We start from the raw sequence: 19,915 nt of genomic DNA, 5'->3' as shown, positions 1-19,915 counted from the left end.
TACTGGGCCCGTGGATCCAGAGTATATATGAAGTTACGCAAGGACTGGGGAGGTCTGTGTTCTATAGTGATTGTCCATGTTCCAGCATTGGTGATTCCAAAATGTGAACTGAACATTGGAGAGTTCCCAAAAGCAGATGCTCACCTGAGAAAGTGGAGGTCACTTGAATTTCTCAATGAAACAAAGAGGGCAAACTACTTTTCGGCTAAATCCATAGAAGCTTTCGATGCTATTCTCTATGAACACAGGTTGTTCAGTCAGACTTCAGCAGTATTCTCGACAATCTTCATGCCAACAATTCAGATGATGGCGAATGCCAATTGGTTACTGATTACCAGATGGGAGCTCCTGCAGATGATTAACACTCCCATAAAGGGATTTAACATGATCAAGGAAGAACTGAGAGCCATAAGACTGATGACTCTTCAGAATAATTATGTCCTGGACATGATTACAGCTATGGATGGAGGTGTTTGTGCCAAAATCGGAGAATGATGTTGCACATTCATACCTTCTCATGATGACGAGAATGGGACCCTGATAGAGGCCATAATGTTTCTGACGAATCTGCACATCAAGTAGGAAGATTAAACAGAAGAATTTTCAGATGACAGCTGGATTGGATCAATTTTCTCATGGATTCCACAATGCATGACGAATATCTTCAGTTTCTCGGAGCACTATTGGTGATGATCATGTTTGGATTCTGTGTGATCAGAATAATAATCACACAGTGCAAGAAGACAGTAAAGAAAGCAGTAGGAATGAAGATCAGGACCAATGTTGAGTCTGGGTTTGGACCCAAAGAGCTGACAAATGAAGAGATCACAGACTGCATAAAGGCCAGTATCTTAGCACCTAAGGAACGAAGTTCTTGTGGTTTCTCTGATACAGGAAATATGTGGGAAGATGGATCTACTGCAGCCTAAATGGGCAATGTAGCCACATGACCTGGAATGGCGATGAACAAGTCAAATCAGAAGTATCTCTAAAAGAAGTAATGAAGATATGACTCCAAAGAAGCACTTTTTCAGACAAGGATGTCTAGATGTGAAGATTGATGGGAGAGTGATCGATGAATCAACCAGAGGGGGGAGTGTAGAGGAGGATCCAAATGCCTCTACTGGAAGTCTCTCCCCATTTTGCCTATATGTTGGAAGCCAGAAATTGTGACATGCATGACGCCGATAATGTTACCTATACTGCGAAGGATCCTCGAAGCAAAGTATCCATTAAGAAAGCTCTATATGACGTATCCACAGAGAAAAGACAGCCTCTTAAAGGAGGTTTTTGAAGTGTGAAGTGACAAAGGCACAAGACTGGTGACGTCACATGAAGCAGAAGTAACGCACCGAGAAGAGATGCCGAAGAAGAAAGTATATAGACCCTATAGAACCTGATGACAAAGTGAAGAGTCGAGTAGCATTTCATGTGCGGGAATGAAGATTGCACATGTGAAGAACACTGATGAGAATGCAAGTCACTTTATAACTGTACAGATGCTGAAACGCAAGTAGACTAAGTAATCATAAGGCTGGCTATCCATAGTGAATAGACTGCAGGCAATGCCACCAATATATATATGTGTATGTAGAATCTGGATGTTCCACGTCGTGTTTTAGCAAACTAAGACCCCATGAACAGAAGGGCTAAAAGTGTGGCGCAGTAGAAGAAAACAGCTGACGATGAAGGAAGATTCGAGAAGGCTTGTCTGGCCCAGTGTCAAGGGTTGGAACAGCCAAGAAACAGGTTATCTATTCGAGAAGATACAATGAACTTGAGAAGCAAGGCAAGCTCCTGTTTGAGGTGCAATGGAAAAGCACTATGGGTGCCAAGTCTTATTCATTTAATAGTATTAAATACGAAGAAAGGAGCTCAAACACAGTCTCCTGTCACATGGTCTAGATGAAAATAGACTTTGACCAAGCTACACCGAGACGTGAAGATAAGACCATGCTCACACTCCCTTCTATTATCAGTCACATTGATGCTTTGCAAGGCCGAGTTCAATAGCATTTTGACTGGCAGACAGCAGGAGTGATGATGGATGATGTGCTAATTGGGTGGGAAGGCATGGTCAAGTCTACCCACAAGCAACTGGGGTACCAGCTTGCGAGCTGCTAGCGAGTGGAATATTCCAGAGGGGTACAAGCATGACAACCAATCATAGAGGGCCACATAGCAAAGAGCCCTATAGTTTGAAAGCCAATGAAATGTTGTGTATTTTATGACGGCGAAGATGACTTGCACTAGGGGTGGGCATAAATTGTCCACCTGATGTTAGTGATCCAATCATAATCCTAGCCCCCATAGAAAGTTACCTAGATGTTCCCCTTAAGACTATCACAACCCCAAGTAGGTTTTCTTATTTTGCCATGTAGTATGACATCACCAATGACAATTTTTTTTATAAATGTACTTTTTTATGAAATATTCAGAGAGAGATTTGAGCAAACGTCCGTTGATGTCCGTTGTACTCCCTTTTTTAAACAATTACATTTAAAACAGCTAAAGTTTTGCCAACTTCCTGAGTCAGTCTTATTATTGGTGTCAGAGTAAAATCTGCATCCCCGTCCATCCTATATAGCGCTTAAAGGGCCTACGGCTTCAGAAAGCTACTGATTGATGCCTGTCCCTGCTTCATGCTTCCTGCATGAAGTAGTCAACGTGTGTGTGTGTGTGTGTGTGTGTTGTTCTGCACATGTGATTGATGTGTGTGGGAGGTGATGGAGACAGGGCATGTGTATTGCATGTGAATTCTGTATGTGTGGGGATGTGCTTGTGGTGGAGGAGGAGATGGATGGGAGGGTCAAGAATGTGCTGGCAGATTTTTGATGGCATTCCTCTCATGGTTTGTACACTGGACGCAAGACAAAATGTACAGACCAATGATGGCATATATTGCCATAACAAGCATGTAAATATGTCCATAAAGACACAATAAACTCAAGAAAGAGAACAGAGGCATGGAAAGTAGGTGGCTCAAATACCCCACACAAGCCAACAAAGAACTATGGAAGGGCATAAAAAACGTTATAAAAATGGAATTAGGGAAGCCAAGAAAATATTTTATAACAAGAAAATTACATCAGCATCCAACTCTACCAGCAAATTATTCGATATCTTAAAATCCTTCATGAAGCCTCAGGCCCTGTCTCCCCCTTTTGCTACTACGCAGGAAGACTGTGTTAAGGTGCAAAAGGCATTCGCTCAGAAAATTCTGAAAATTCAGAAGGCCAGAGATATTATAATAACAGCCAGGGAAACCCCTAATAGAGAGATAACTATACCCGGAGGGGAACAACGTCAGTGGGAGGTAGCTAACTTTCAGTTCGTTCCCATTTCGGGAGAAGAGATTATTAACGTTGTAGTAGCAATGAAGCCAACCTCATGTTCTGAGAATCTAATCCCCCGAGAATAACACTGGAGAATAAGGAAATCTTTGCACCAGTGTTAACCAAAATAGCAAACGCCACCTTTAGAGAAGGCTTTGTGCCCAAGAGCATTAAAGCTGTCACCATTACGCCCTTCATAAAAAAAACAGGGTTAACTCCCAAGGACCCAGGGAATTTGCGACCTATTACGAACTGCGATTTCCTGCTGAAAGTCCTGGATAAAATAGCGACAGCCCATCTACAGAAGCATGTGGAAGTTAATCTTATTTTGCACGACCAACAATCTGACTTTTGAACCACACATAGTACAGAGGCAACCATGTTAGATCTGCAGACCCACATGTTCAGTGCATTGGATAAAGGCAAGACAGGGCTGCTTATGCTGCTGGATTTGAGTGCGGCATTCAATCCAAAAAGTGGCAAACTGCTCCAAGGTAGCATCTGCATGGCTGGCATCCTTCCTGGCTGACAGAGATGCCAATTCACTGTGGGGGAAAATTCTCCAGGGCAACTCTTATAACGTACGGGGTCACTCAAGGGGCTAGTTTATCTCCACTCCTTTTTAACTTGTACATGAGATGTCTTGGTGAGGTACTGGAACGTTTCGGAGCGTTTTTCACAAATTACGCTGATAAAACCCAGGTAGTGGTTGAGCTAGGCGGTGACTATCTGGAGGACAGCACTAAAATCACAATGCTATATAACATCATAGAGATTTGGATGGAGAGTAATTAGATGTGCCTTAATGGCAAGAAGACGAAGATGATGATTTTTGGCACCCGTCAAGCTCGAGCCAAACTAGGGCCCGATTATGAGGCCTTTGTCATCAAGGACACCCGCATACAGGTGTTAGGGCAGGTAAAAATTCTTCGACTCGTCATGGAAGCATCTTTGGGAGCAGATGTGCAGGTGCATTATCTGCATAAGAGCAACTCTTATCATCTCCGCCTACTCAGAGCCATTCAACGTTTCCTGAGTGAGAAGAACACCGCTACAATCGCAAGGGCCACCATTCTGTCTCGTTTAGATTACGGTAATGCACTCATGCTTGAGGCCAGCAAGAAGAACTGCCTAGAAAAATGACAGGTCATGGAGAACAGCGCCATTAGAATAATGAAAGGAAAGTCGAAAAAGTGAACACATCTCAAAGGACAGGCCAGCACTGCATTGGAGAAAGATTGAAGATCAGATCTAATTCAAATCCTTAACTTTGGTGCATAGGTGTCTCCATGGTACTGCACCAGAATACCTAAAGAAAAAGATTGCACAATACCTCCCCAAGGGATCTCTGAGACCAGAGGCACTGGGCAGGATGATAGTGCCACCACACAGACGAGCAACAGGGTTAGGCATGGCCTTCCCCGTACTGGCAGCAAGGGAATGGAAAAATCTCCCTCTTGTATTCAGACTCGCGCCCAGTTACTTGGCCTTCAGAAAGAGCCGAAAAACATTCATCTTCAAGTAAAGGAAGCCTCCCACGAGTAAGGTGATCTAGTCTAGGTCAGGTTATTTTATGTCTTTTATTGTGTTAACCAAGTTTAATGTGATGTGTCCCGATGCCCACAGGCTTTCGGCGCTTTATAAGTACATAAATAAATGTTGCAATTGAAGGCACAGCTACTAAGGATTTGTTCTTAAAGTAGGAACACTGGCATTACCAGGCACAGCTAGACATAGACACCATGCAGGTGTTGGTAAAACGTCAACACTGGCTTTATTCACCTTAGCGACCATCAGAGTGTCCTGAAAGTGGCAATGCTGGCATTGCAAGGCACAGCCACAATGAATGTGCTCCAAAAGTACAATACTTGGATAAATTGGCACAGACAACTTAAGTGCATTCCTGTGGCAACAATATTGACATATATTGATAGTCAGCAAGACACGGTCTTCTTACTATATTCTTACTTTGGGAAACCTGGCATTATCAGGCACAGCCACTATGAGTGAGTTGTTAAAGTTACAATACTGGAAAATGTAGGCACAGATGTAACGTGAAGTTGGAAAATTTTCATTAGACACAGTCAGCACTAGTGTGCTTATAAAATTGGCAATACTGACATTATTAGATACAGCCACAATCAGTATATATCCACCAAGAATAAGTCTTAACAACCATCATTGGGGCTTGGATCTAAGTGATCTAACCGCGGCTGATTTTGCTGCGGTCGGAACGTTCGCATGAGAAAGGTGCGAACTACCAAAAGTTTGCACCATTCTCATGCGAACACATGTACATACTACGGGGGCTGCAGGGGTGTCCCCCGCAACAGCCCGCTCACTATACTGACAGTATAGTGAGCGGGCTGTTGCGGGGGACACCCCTGCAGCCCCCGCAGTTGTTTTTTTTTAACTTACCTGCAATGCTACCACCAAAGGTTCGAACCTTTGGTGTTCGAAAATTTGGTGGTAGCATTTTTAGAACTTTTGGTCCTTGCAGACCTTTATTGTCGGGCAAAAAGTACAATTCCTTTAAAATAAAAGGAAAACAGCATTGGTCATCTGGCAGTGTCAAACGTGATAATTTAGACCAGTGGAAGGACTACTCCCAACCATCTTCCCTTCTTCTTCTATTAGCATTGGTCACCTTTGGGGGTTTGAACTGGATACATATATGAGGTTGGGCTGATAACATTCTACAACTTCAGCCAGGTCCCCTAGACTAACAACACTTCACCTAAATCATTATTTGAAGTTAAGTACCTATTTACCCTAGTACCTCCTGCATAGTGTTATTACTCATAGAAAAGACCATTTAACACATATCACTTCACTGTAATGGAGCCTTACAATATTTCATACATTCTAAATAGGATCAACTAGCATATAAACAAATGATGCATCATGCATTTCTTTTTGCAGTGATGGGTTGCATTGTGGAGGTTCACATTGAAGGCATGGATTAACATCTTCCATTGAAAACATTCCTGTATTTAGTGTGATGCAATGCAAATGTAAGGCCCCCTTCATGGTTGCTATGGGGAAGGGTCAGAAGAACAGCATTTGGACATGCTACTGCTGGGTGGCACCGAATAGCAGGCAACAAGGGTTAAGACAGAAATAAAATGTATAGATTGGTGGAGTTACAGGACATGAGATAGTAAACATGCACTCCAGCACCTTACCACCCACAGTGATATACATGTCAGCATGTACTATTACCTCACGGTGATACTTTAATAGCAGCAAATTCAGAGATATTGTAACTAAAAATCTAAAGACAAATCTTGGCCAGGCATCTCCCTCCCTAAAATAAAACTTGTATTGTACTGAAAAAAACAACAGCTGTTTATATTACACAAATAATTATTGTGATTAATGATGGAGTTAAGAAAATGATTAATATGAGATCCTTGGTGAGGTGGATTGAGCCCCTCAGCTCCTCGGTCTGCTCACATCCTAGGCAAGTGCTGTAATCTTTGGTCCTGGCAATGCACACATATGAAGCTATGCTTAGCCCAACATTCATGTGCTCGTTGTTGACAGAGCTTGCAAGATCTCTTTGAATGTACCTTTTTGAAAGACAAAGAGACATGCAATGGTGAAATGAAAGCTCCTTTCAGCTCTTGGCTGCATTTCAGGTTTTGTTTTGGCCAAATTAGTGGCAATATTTGTTAATAAAAACACCAATTCGGGTGAGAACAGAGAGCAATTCCTCCAATTGTTGCTATCAAGTACTGTAAACTAGCACAATGACGCTCCCTACATCCTGAAGAAAGGGGACCCTTACCTACTTGTCCTAATCATATTCTCTGCTGTCTTTGCTACTGTTGTCCACAAAGCCTTCCTCGACATCCTCGCTACCCTCCTGGGCTTTGTTGGAATGGTCCTTCAGTTGTTTGCCTGATAGCTCTACAACAGACTCCAACTTGTCTAGTTGAGCACTCATAGAGCGCAGCAACACCCTTAATCCTGTGAAATTCCGCAAGGCTCCATGCTATGCACTGTCATCTTCAACATCTACATGGATGGTGGGACTCCTCTCCAAAACCAACAACAAGGTACAGCAATATTTAGATGACATTCAATTTAAATAAATGCTAAATGCATCAACGTCATCCATAGACTAAAGCATCATTTGTCCCAACATTTGTCCCACCTAGCCTGGAAGACAGGAGACTACCTGAAGCTCATCTGAAAAAGAGCAAATTAATGTTCTTAGGAAACCCCCACTAAGCATGACCAGGTTCATAATTAACTGAAAGAAATGAAGAGCGATGAATTCATGCCTCAACCATAAAGTCAAGCCCTTCATCCTTGCTGAGTTTCGTAGCAGTCGTCCAAGCAATGCCCTACTCCCAGGACTTTCAGATTCCACTCTGGCCTTTCTGAAAGCCATTCAGCATGCTGCAGCATGCCTCAGCACAGGACTAAGACGATTTGACCACATCACGTCCACCTTAAAAAAATCACACTAGCTACCCCTTCAAGCATGCATGATGTTCAGCCTGCATAATTACAATTCATCCCCAACTGAAGCACCACTCTACCTGACCAAGAAGCTCAACATAACCAGAGACTATACTCCACCAGAAACCACAACTTCATGAGACTGAAAACAAATAAATTGATGAGGGGAATCTATAGCAAAAAGAGCTTTCCTGCCCTGAACTCTCTCTACAGACAGAGATCAGACAGGTCCCTTCAATCCTATACTTCTGGAAGGACCTGAAGACCCTATACTTCTGCAAACATCCAACAACAAATATCTTGCCAATTGCTCATAGCTCCACTCAACCCAACTTCAACCCGTCCACCACTCAACCTCTCTTACTTCCCAACCTACCCCAGCAACCATGTTTCCGTCATCCCTACCTTTAATCCCCTGATTGCAATCCCCTATCATACGCCAATATAAATATCAAGCGCAACGTTTTAATGCCGGGTGCCACGCGGAACGGCATTCAGTTCCCTGCAATGCTGGACTATCACATCCAGCTTGTCTAGCTACCACAGTAAACAAGGAAAGACACTCTATTATGTGAAACCAAATATTTGTAGGTAAAAAGCTACACATTTATGCATCTCTACTCTATACTAGAATTATGGCAATGAACATCAACTCTTCACACAATTTCGTATATTTTTTCAAATTCACTATAAATGGGAACATATGCGTTAAGACTTCAGACATGTTTTGTTCAGTGCAACCACACAAGAATGAATGTGTTCATGTATATACAGTGACAATAACCTAGATTCAATTGTTTAGTTACAATTTATATATTTTGATATTTTTATTCATTTCAGCTGCATAACTTCAGAAAAGCTTTTGCTGTATAAATATTTTCAAGAAATCCTCCTGATTAGCCACTAGAGAGTGGTGAAACACGTTTTGAGGTCTTGAGAACTTTTGATTAAACGCACATTTAATGAAAAATGAAAAGAGGTCTTTCTCTGTACTAAATACAAGTTTAATGAGAAATCAGAAGCAGAGACATTGTTATGAGGGCAAAAGGGGCATTTGCCCAGGGCTCCCACCTTGGAGGGGGCCCTGCAAGTCTGCCTGATGTAAAGAAGTAAGATTCCTTTGTTCTCCAGACTTAAATAGCACACATCAGGATATTGTATTGCATGGTGCTGAGGCTCTGAACCTATTGCCTGTCTGTTTCGGTAAGTACATTCTGCCTCGATCAATTCATCATGCAATGCTGTCTGTGTTCACTGTGCTATATATAGTTTGTTTGTTTCTTGCGGCACAACTCCTGTAGCATGATATGATATGATATGATATGGCATTTGTAACGCGCCTATACACAAGTGTTTCAAGGCGCGATGAGGCAAGGGGGGGAAACAAAGGGAGACAGACAACGATCCTACTAGGCCAGGTGTCATTCAGATCGCGCAAGTGCAAGGGTAAAGGGGAAAGGGAGAAGTGCAAGGGGGAAAGGGAGAGGGGAAAGTGCATTACAGGGTTAATAGCATACAGGAAATAACAAGGGCCAACTAGTGGCAGTGCGAGTAAGTGCAGATAAGTGCTGGGAAGGGGGGGCTGTGGGATACAGACACAGTCCCGTAGTGCAGGGAGTGCCAGGGAGGCAGTGCAGGGGAGAGTAGCTGGGCCAAGGACCGAGAACGGCAAGTGGCCCAGTTGCAGATTCAGTGCAGTTTCAGTAACTTTAGCAGGGGAGAGGGTGAGAGAAAGCGGAGGCGAAGAGGAAGGTTTTGAGGTGCTTCCGGAACCGGAGATGGTTCTCCTCAAGTTTCAGGGAGGCAGGAAGGCTGTTCCAGAGGGAGGCCCCAGCAGCGGAGAGAGATCTGCCACCGACTCGTTGTTTGGAGAAGCGGCTGACCCTGAGGGAGTTGGAGGCGGATGAGCGAAGAGCTCGAGAAGGAAGATATTTAGGAAGAGAGAGTTGAGGGTATTTTGTCCCAAGGAAGGAAAGCATGCTTTCCTTCCTGTGTAAATTATGTTGATCATGTGCAATAGCCAAATTTGAAATGCAAATTGGTAAATTGAGTGCCACAATAGATTAGAAGTTAGCTCAGTGTGTTAAGCACTCATTGCAGAGATATGTGTTCATATGTTCATATGCTATGTTAGAATAGCACATTCCTGTATGGTATGATATGATATGATATGGCATTTGTAACGCCTATAAACAAGTGTTGTAAGGCTGGCTGGGCCTTTCCTATGTCTGAAGTTTATAAACCTGCTTGCATATGTGGTTAGACTTTCAGCACAACAGGTGCTATTATCAGCAATGTACCTGCACCAGATAGGGGTTGCTATAAAAACGAACATGTCATTCTTATGGTGAAGGTCTAGAAATTGGTTTGTTCAGATGGGGTGTTTCAAAACCTAGGAAATCACCTCCAACAATGAGCATAAACTGTTAGTCCTAGAGATGAAAAAGTATCCGAATTTGGAACCAAAGCATTCATGTTTGTATCCTGGCTTTGCCAGCAGACAATACAGTGATCCTGGGCAATCATCTACTATCTATTACATTAATGTACTGTCTTCTGTGAAGTTTGCCTCCTCGCATGCTGGTGGCATCGTTTAGCCCATTACTTGATCTATCTTCTTAGGTAGGCCATTTGAGTGGAATGGGTGGTAGATAGAAGGGAGCGGACCAGATGGTGCAGGACTCGGGCAAGCATATTTTAAAGTCTGCTCATTTGACACAAAAAAAGCTTTGTCAAAGGTTTTTCTGCACTTTTATAAATTACAATTTCACAAACCAGTGTTTTGGAAATATGTAAAGCTTTCGAATACAAAAGACCAACCCAGATATGCAGGGTAATTCATAGAATTTCGCACAAAAGTGGCGCACGTGGCTGGCGCACAGTGTGCGCGTGCAAATGTCTGCGTCAGCCGCGTGCGCTAAAATCGATTTCCGCGCACAGTGTATTCATGGATTTTAGCCTCCAAAACCAACCGTGGCGCAGCAGCCCTGCAGCAGCGCCAGTTACGCCCCCAAGAACGCCCTTGCGCAAGGAAAAGCCATCAAAATTCCCAATTCAGCGCAAAGGCTGCGCTAACCCTGGACCAGTTTACAGGACTGCCAAACAGCAAACGCCAAGCGGGGAACGTGTATTACTGGGGTGCACGTGAAGTTTCACACACGAAAGGGCCTGTGCGAGTGGGGTACGTGTATTACTGGGGTTCGCGGGAAGTTTCACATGCGATTTCAGCAGGGTACGTGTATTACGGGGTTCGCGGGAAGTTTCACACGCGAAAGGGCCTGTGCGAGTAGGGTACGTGTATTACGGGGGTGCACGGTAAGTTTCACACGCGATTGGCCTGGGTACGTGTATTTCAGGGATGCGCGGGAAGTTTCACACGCGATTGCCTGGGTATGTGTATTTCAGGGGTGCGCGGGAAGTTTCACACGCGATTGGGCTGGGTACGTGTATTACGGGGGTGCGCGGGAAGTTTCACACGCGATTGGCATGGGTACGCGTATTTCAGGCGTGCGCAGGAAGTTTCACACGCGATTGGGCTGGGTACGTGTATTACAGGGGTGCGCGGGAAGTTTCATACGCGATTGGGCTGGTTACATGTATTTCAGGGGTGCGCGGGAAGTTTCACACGCGATTGGCCTGGGTACGTGTATTTCAGGGGTTCGCGGGAAGTTTCACACGCGATTGGGCTAGTTACGTGTATTTCAGGGGTGCGCGGGAAGTTTCACACACGATTGGCCTGGGTACGTGTATTTCAGGGGTGCGCGGGAAGTTTCACACGCGATTGGCCTGGGTACGTGTATTTCAGGGGTGCGCGGGAAGTTTCACACGCGATTGGGCTGGTTACGTGTATTTCAGGGGTGCATGGGTAGTTTCACACGCGATTGGCCTGGGTACGTGTATTTCAGGGGTGCACGGGAAGTTTCACACGCGATTGGGCTGGATACGTGTATTTCAGGGGTGCGCTTCAGGGGTGCGCGGGAAGTTTCACATGCGATTGGCCTGGGTACGTGTATTTCAGGGGTGCGCGGAAAGTTTCACACGCGATTGGCCTGGGTACGTGTATTTCAGGGGTGCGCGGGAAGTTTCACACACGATTGGCCTGGGTACGTGTATTTCAGGGGTGCGCAGGAAGTTTCACACGCGATTGGCCTGGGTACGTGTATTTCAGGGGTGCACGGGAAGTCCTACATGTGAATTGGCAGTGAGGGTCCTCCCAGGTGTCCCCTCCACGGCCTCTGCAGGCAGCCCACACCACAGGGGACTACCCTGCACCCCGGTCATGTCCCGCAGGCAGCCCATCCACCATGGGCATGCCCCCCAGCCAAGCCACATGTCACGTTGCAATATGATCACCACTCATGTCTCCCAGCACCCCCACCCCCAGCAGTGCAGGGCACCTGCCAGCAGGCCCCCACTCATGTCCCACACATGTCCCCCTGCACCCCCACCCCGCAGCAGTCAGGGGCACCTGCCAGCAGGCCCCCACACATGTCCCCAAGCACCCCCACCCCTCAGCAGTGTGGGGCACCTGCCAGCAGGCCCCCACTCATGTCCCACACATGTCCCCCAGCACCCCCACTCCCCAGCAGTCAGGGGCACCTGCCAACAGGCCCCCACTCATGCCCCACTCATGTCCCCTTGCACCCCCCACCCCCCAGCAGTGCAGGGCACCTGCCAGCAGGCCCCCACTCATGTCCCACTCATGTCCCCCAGCACCCCCACACCCCAGCAGTCAGGGGCCCCTGCCAGCAGGCCCCCACTCATGTCCCCTTGCACCCCTACCCCCCAGCAGTGCGGGGCACCTGCCAGCAGGCCCCCACACATGTCCCCCAGCACCCCCACCCCCCAGCAGTCAGGGGCACCTGCCAGCAGGCCCCCACTCATGTCCCCTTGCATTCCCACCCCCCACCAGTGCAGGGCACCTGCGAGCAGGCCCCCACTCATGTCCCCTTGCACCCCCAACCCCCAGCAGTGCGGGGCACCTGCCAGCAGGCCCCCACACATGTCCCCCAGCACCCCCACCCCCCAGCAGTCAGGGGCACCTGCCAGCAGGCCCCCACTCATGTCCCCATGCATCCCCACCCCCCAGCAGTGCAGGGCACCTGACAGCAGGCCCCCACTCATGTCCCACTCATGTCCCCTTGCACCCCCACCCCCCAGCAGTGCAGGGCACCTGCCAGCAGGCCCCCACTCATGTCCCACACATGTCCCCCTTGCACCCCCACCCCCCAACAGTCAGGGGCACCTGCCAGCAGGCCCCCAAACATTTTGCACTCATGTCCCCTTGCACCCCCACCCCCCCCAACAGTGTGGAGCACCTGCCAGCAGGCCCCCACTCATGTCCCACTCATGTCCCCTTGCACCCCCACCCCCAGCAGTGTGTGGCACCTGCCAGCAGGCCCCCCTCATGTCCCACACATGTCCCCCTGCCCACAGGTCATGACGATCCTCAATCATGGCCCTTATGGCCAGCCTCCCCAGCCCAAAGACCCAACCAAGTAGTGCATCCACCCACATAGAAAAGGCAATAACATGATACAACCCCAATGGCAAGTATTTAAATGAACACATGTCCGTCACACACACACAATGGTTGCAAGTGAATGTGAAAACCCATATCATGACATGCATGAAACCAATGAGATAATACCACACATCGAAGTATGAAGAAAAAAATGTATTAAACGCAACATGAATGGAATTAAAATCAAACAAACAACAATGGGAATAAAAAAAGAAAAGTGTCCAAAGTCACAGTCCAACAAAGCAAATCCAAGGGATAAACAAAAGTGAAAACCATTGCTCCATGGGGAAATCCACAAAAAAGAGATGAATCCAATAGTGAACTATATACAGATGAACAATCCAGGGTCCATGATCCCAACTGAAGAAATGAAACTTATCAAAAATACTACCTAATGAAAAACTATATACAGAAACGTGGTGCATTGTCCAAGCGCAACCAAAATAAAGAAAAAACCAAAGGAAACCTAACACTATCGAACTATTTACAAGGGCAGCGGGCTAGTCCGACGGTTCACTTTTGGATGTCCCGGGCCAGGGCATCATCGAACTCCTGCTCAATGTCCCGGAGGCGGTCCTCTTCCATGGCCCCGAAGGTTCGCAGGGATGATGACATGTTCTCCTCCAACTCCCTGCGAATTGCCTCGAGGCACTGGGCCCGCCTCAGGGCCCTCCACATGGAGTTCTCCGCCCTGACCATCGTGAGGCATGCCTCTTCTGCCCGCTGCCGCTCCGCATCTGTGGCATGGCCTAACCGCTGCCACACGGAAGACACTTCCCGTCCTGGGTCCTCCTGCCCTCTGGCCGATGCCTGCCCCTCCGATGACGAAGGCCCCGAGCCATCATGGCTCCCACCTTGTTGCTGCTGCTGCTGTGCCTCTGCCCGTGTGCTCGCTCTTGCTGCCTGCACATCCTCCTCCGGCTGGGGTGAAGTTGTTGAGGTGGCCACCCCTGCTGGAGGTCCGACTCCCGACTGTGGCAGGGATGTGTCGTCCACCAGCCTGGCTGCAGGGTCAGAGGCAGCTCCACAGGGCACCCAGGTGACACAAGGGTGGGAAGATGGCACGGAGTACGACTGGCACATAGGGGGTTCAGTTGAGGAGGGGGTCGGAACAAGGCCCAGCAAACGGAGGAATCCGGCCCTGGTGACCTGTCCCAGTAGGTCGACGTGGTCAACGAGCCATTCGAGACGACATGCAGTCTCTCCATGAAAAGACTGCATTTTGCCTCGCATGGCCCGTTGACGCAACGCCACACCACCCAGGACAGGCTCAACCCGGTCCCGGATAGCCACGTCCACAGGCAGAGGAAGGCCAGTTGTCGTAAGCTCATCCCCTGCCTGAAAACGGGTCTGGACGTAGGTATCCCTGCTGGTGCAGGATGATGCAGTCACAGGATCGGGGACAGGATTACACACAGGCACCTCCGTGGCAGCCTGTGCTGCCTCCTGTCCCTGCCCTTGCACTGCACCACTAGCACCAGTGGAATCCCCACCTCCAGACCCCGTCTCTGTCCCTTGCACGGCCTCCTCCTCCACCAAACCCCCCACCAACCTGGATGACTCCGTGCCATCTTCCTCCGTCGGGCCCTGTGGGGTCTCAGCAGCCGCTTCTGCTGCCGAGGAGTCCAACTCCGACCTCCACCTCTTGGACCTCCCCTCGGCAGCTGCGACCTGGGACGCGGCACCGGACTCCTCACTCCCCGACGAGATGACAACCTGGGAGGGGAGCCGGGCCTTGCGTCTCCGGCTGGCGGTGCAATCCCTGCCGCTGTGCTCCACAGCACTCTCTCCACCCTCTTCATCAGTCGACGCTGCAGACAGGGAGAGATAGGACACAGGCATCAGAGCACTGTACAATGTACTCATACACACATGACAGTTGCACATGAGTGTCATTGTCAAACTTCAGACATGGCATCACAATCCCCAACACACATGTCATTTCAAATCACACACATGAGCTATTCCACAGCCATATCGCAACAGCCAGCACCATCCATACACATACAACAGCATGAGCAGGCAAAGGTGAGCCAGACATCACATGAGACACAGGGAGTGCACTAGACATGCACACACGCCACCACACTAACATGCATGTGTACACCTCCACCAAGTGTCGCAGTGATGAGATCGGCATCCATGTCACATCTGGCAATCAGTCTTCTACATATCAGTCTCACATGCATCCATGTTGCATGACAGTTGCACACTTGTCAGATACACATACATGCACATGTACACAGTGCAGATACATGCAGCTGGAATCAACATCCATGTGTGACACCACAACCTTGACAACTAACATACACAGTCATTCAAACATGTGTGCTCACACATCTGCATTTGGCCTGCATGCTTACCCATAAATACACCATCCATGTGTCTCACACATGAAAGGACTCGCATGTGTCAGCCTCACGGCCCTGTACATACACATCCATACATGGCCCTACAAAATCACATGTGCAACCTGCACACTACTGGCACACCACCACACGCACAGCTTCCAATCAGTATGCATGTACACTTACCGCTCGACTCCAGACGGGTGTGCCTCTCAAGGACCTGGACGTGGAGCGCTGGGCATACACGTTCCAGGACCCTCATTTGGTCTTCCGACAGGTGGCCCCGGCACCCCTTAGCATCCGCTGCCTTCAAGAGGCGCCGGGCCTTGTTGAGGGTCCTGGACCTGAAGTCCTCCCAGCGCTTCTTGACATGATGGAATTCGCGGACTGCCACCCCCTCCGTGTTGATGGCAGTCACAATGTCCGTCCAGATCCTGGTCCGTCCTTCCTTGTCGGCGCGCGACCTTCCAAAGAGGGCATCATACTGCCCCAGGACTTGCTCCACCAGGACACCAACTTGTGGCAGTGAAGCTGGTGGCCCTCTGCCTCTCTGGCTGGGGGTTGCCAGTGCCGTCAGATGGTGTAGTGCTGGACATGGCAACCTCAGAGGCAGGAGTGGGTGAGTAACTGGGTCCTGGGGCTGGGCTGGGCTGTGGAGCGATGGAATCCCAGTCGGGAGTCTTCGGTTCCAGCAGGGGTGGGCACAGCAACAGCACCCCTGGCTGACGTGCAGGCAGCAAATGGCAGGGCACGTGGGCAGCAGGCAATCAGGCAGCAGCAGATGGCAGGTGGGAGCGTGCTCTGGGCTCTGGGGGGCAGTAATTCAGCCTTCTGGGCAGGAGCGTGGTCTTCCGTGTGTGAACGCGTGGCCAGCTTGATACGGAGTGATTTGGCACGTGAAAATCTTGCACGTCAGCGTGTAGTTCGAGGAAGGCCCTTAGCGCGTAAGCGCGTCTGTGAAGTGACGCGCGCGGGTGTTTCCCTCATAGCACGTGATGACAGAGCACACGTGAAAAAGCTGCACATCCGAGTGTCAGCGCGTGTAATTGGAGGAGAGGGCGCGTACATGCGTAAGTGACGTGTATGTTTGGGCCGGTTTAAAAGGTATGTGTAGGACGCCATTTCCTTGTACGTGCTTTTTGTGGAGAGCGAGTGGGTGGATTCTGTACTTCTTGTCGGTTCACACGCGATTACTTCACAGCGTTTCAAGTTCGTACTCCCTGCTACCTCTGACAGCTTTCATTTTTCTACTTTTTTTTGGCCTGTTTCCTCAGACAGCGTACAATTCTTCTTTTGGCGGGGGTGTTGCCAACGCGCACACGCGCATATTTTTCACGTTCTTTTTCCAGGCAGACGGTGAGTTCTGCACGTACTTAGCAACTGTGCTTGCCCCGTGTGTCGTGTATCCCTTCAGAGGTCATTGTAGGCTGCGTGTATCACGCGTACGCTTATTTTTGTGTTTCTGGGTGCCACAGCGTAGTGCTTGCTCATTTTTCCACACACGTGGTCTACGAGGGGTTGCGTGCACGTTTATTTTTGTCATCTTCCCCCAGGGGTCACAGACAGCCTTGTTAGAGCACTAGGGTACGAATTCCATCTAGTACCCTACCCCTTTGCCCAGGACAATAGTTTACTGCTCCTCCCATACGCACAACAACATCAGTGCCATGGTTAGGAGGCGACCAAGCGGTAAGGGAGGCAAAGGTGGCCGACCTTCAAAAGGTGGACGTGGTGGGTGCGGTAGGGGGCGTGGCCGGGATTTGCAGGGTGCCCCTATACCCCCATGTGTGGAGGACCAATCAGGGACACCCATGCCCCCCCCATGGTTGAGGGAAACGTGGCTGAGACCATCCCAGCTCAGCCCTTGTTGGACCAGCCCATTGTGGCACCTGACCTGGCATAGGATGACTCCCTGGCTGACTTCCAGGTCAGCAAGTCTAAGCCACGTGTGGCGGTGCAAGTTGTCACCAAGCCACGTGGATCTGGGGCAGCTATGTCATCTGCTGCCCCAAGTATGCAGGGTGGTGAGGCTGCAGGGGCAGCTGCAGCTCCATCCGCCCCAGCTCTGACTCTCCCAGCCAGGACAGTGTCGGTCCTGGTCCATCATACTGATGTTCCCCCTGCCAACATCACACTTCAGACAATGCCTGCACCAAGTCCTATGGTCAATGTGCATTTGCACACTCCAACAACCCAGTCCACTGGTGATTCTGCCCCTACTGACCAGAGCGGCGTTAGCCACTCTGGCTCTGCTCCACCTTCTAAAAAGAGGAAGAAGGGTGCTCTGGCACGACAGGCTGAGTCCCCAGGCACGGCTACACACTCTGGTACTTCAAGGAAGCCTTGCTTCAATGATTCGGAACTTGATGCACTTGTGAGCTATGTGTTGGCACATAGCCACGAAATGGTGGTGACTGCAGGGTCCAAGACCACACCTGGTCAACGTAAGGCACACTGGCAGACCATCGCCGACCACATAAGTGCCCTTGGATTTGTGAGGCGCTCAACTGATGATTGCTACAAGCGGTGGAACGAACTGAAACGCAGAGCAAAGAACAAGCTGGCCTCAAGTCATGCCGCTACTCTGGTGACTGACGGTGGGTCTCCACAAGAGGACAACAAACTCACTGAACATGAGTCTGTTGCTGGGACCTTCGTCACAGAGGAACAGATCCGAGGTGTGGGAGAACTACCATATTATGACACATTGTCCGGTGAGTGCCCATGCGTGTGTGTGTAATGCATGTGTATGTTGTTTGGGTGACGGGTTCTGATTGAGTGGCAGGTGAGGGTGTGTGTGACTGAGTAGTATGGGTCACCCATGTGCTTCATCCAAAACATTCTGCGGCCTTCAATTTGGGTGTGACACTATCCCTTCTGCCCACAGTAGTAATTTAGCGCAACATTACGGCAGTTGCCCTTGAGGTGGCATCATGCAACAACATTGTTTGTATTTTTCAGTGTTCTTACAGGCTGATTGTGTCAATTCTCCCACTTTTGCAACACATTCCTCAGCCCTATTGTGACATATGTGACATGCTTCTGTCATTGAAGAACCCCACATTGGCCCACATGTGTCACCTTGGTAGTTGAATGATTTGACCATTCATGCTGAATGAGTATTGTCCTGATCACATGATGTTTTTGGGCATGTTTGAATGTGGAACATGCTAGTTGTTTCCTGTCATGTTGAAGTGCACAACCATTGATGTGTACATGGCCCTGCAATCACTGTATTTTTGTACACTGGCTGTGTTGCAGTGTGTGGCACATGGCGTATCTTTTCACACTATGTGGCATTGTTCATCTCTTCATGTCCATTTCACATGGATGGGAGACAGTACTCATTCACTGTCATATGGATGTACTTGTGGAATGTACCATGGCATCTGTGTGATAGCATGTGTCATTTATTTGTATAGGACATGCTACTCACAGGCCAATGTGTGATGGCAGTGCTACCCAGCAAGCAGCAAATGTGTCTGACTTTTGCCTCCCCTTCCAACTCTGTGACAGTGCATGCATGGGAGGGTTATAGTCATGTGGGACATGTGTAAATCATGTACTGGTTCTGTAGCTTGTCAGGCCTATTTGTGTGCTATGGTGCTAATGCCTGTTTCCATTTTTTGTCTTTCATGTTTTTGCAGGGGATAACGCACTTGATGCTGTTGAGGTTGAGGAGATGGTGCAGACCCAAGAGGAACTTGAGGCACATCCGGCCACCAGTGGGGGACGTGGTGTGGTGGTGGGTGAGAACTCACTCTTGCTGCAGACGATTCTGTCAAGGGGTGTCTCTGGGTGCACCTCCCCAGACCTCTATTCAGGTGCTGATTCGGATGATGAGACCTATGTGGCATCGCAGGTAAGTGTTTCTGGAAGGGGTTCTGTTCTGTCCAACCCACCTGCACCAGGGGTAGAACCCTCTATGGGGATGTCAGTGTTGGTTAGTCAGCCTTTGGCGGTTAGGGGTGCAGGGTCACACTCCACAACATCTGATCCTGTTCCTGGGCCAGCAGATCAGAGGGGGAATGCAGTCCTGCAGCCTCAGGCAGTGCCGGCAAAGCAAGGCGCAGATCGCCTTGCCCCAAACAGGTGTGGTGCCCGCCGACGTGGTGGCCGTACGCCACCAGGCAATACCGCATGGGAACAATCCATGTACGGTATGGCAACCCAACAGGCAGCATCAGTTGAGATGATGGCTCAAGCAATGGAGAGGGTGGCCACTTCCATTGTCCCCC

This window comes from Ambystoma mexicanum, chromosome 5q (genome assembly GCF_040938575.1).
Source record: "Ambystoma mexicanum isolate Mex_15411 chromosome 5q, UKY_AmexF1_1, whole genome shotgun sequence".
Classification (NCBI taxonomy): Eukaryota; Metazoa; Chordata; class Amphibia; order Caudata; family Ambystomatidae; genus Ambystoma; species Ambystoma mexicanum.
Note: the sequence above shows the minus strand (reverse complement) of the source record.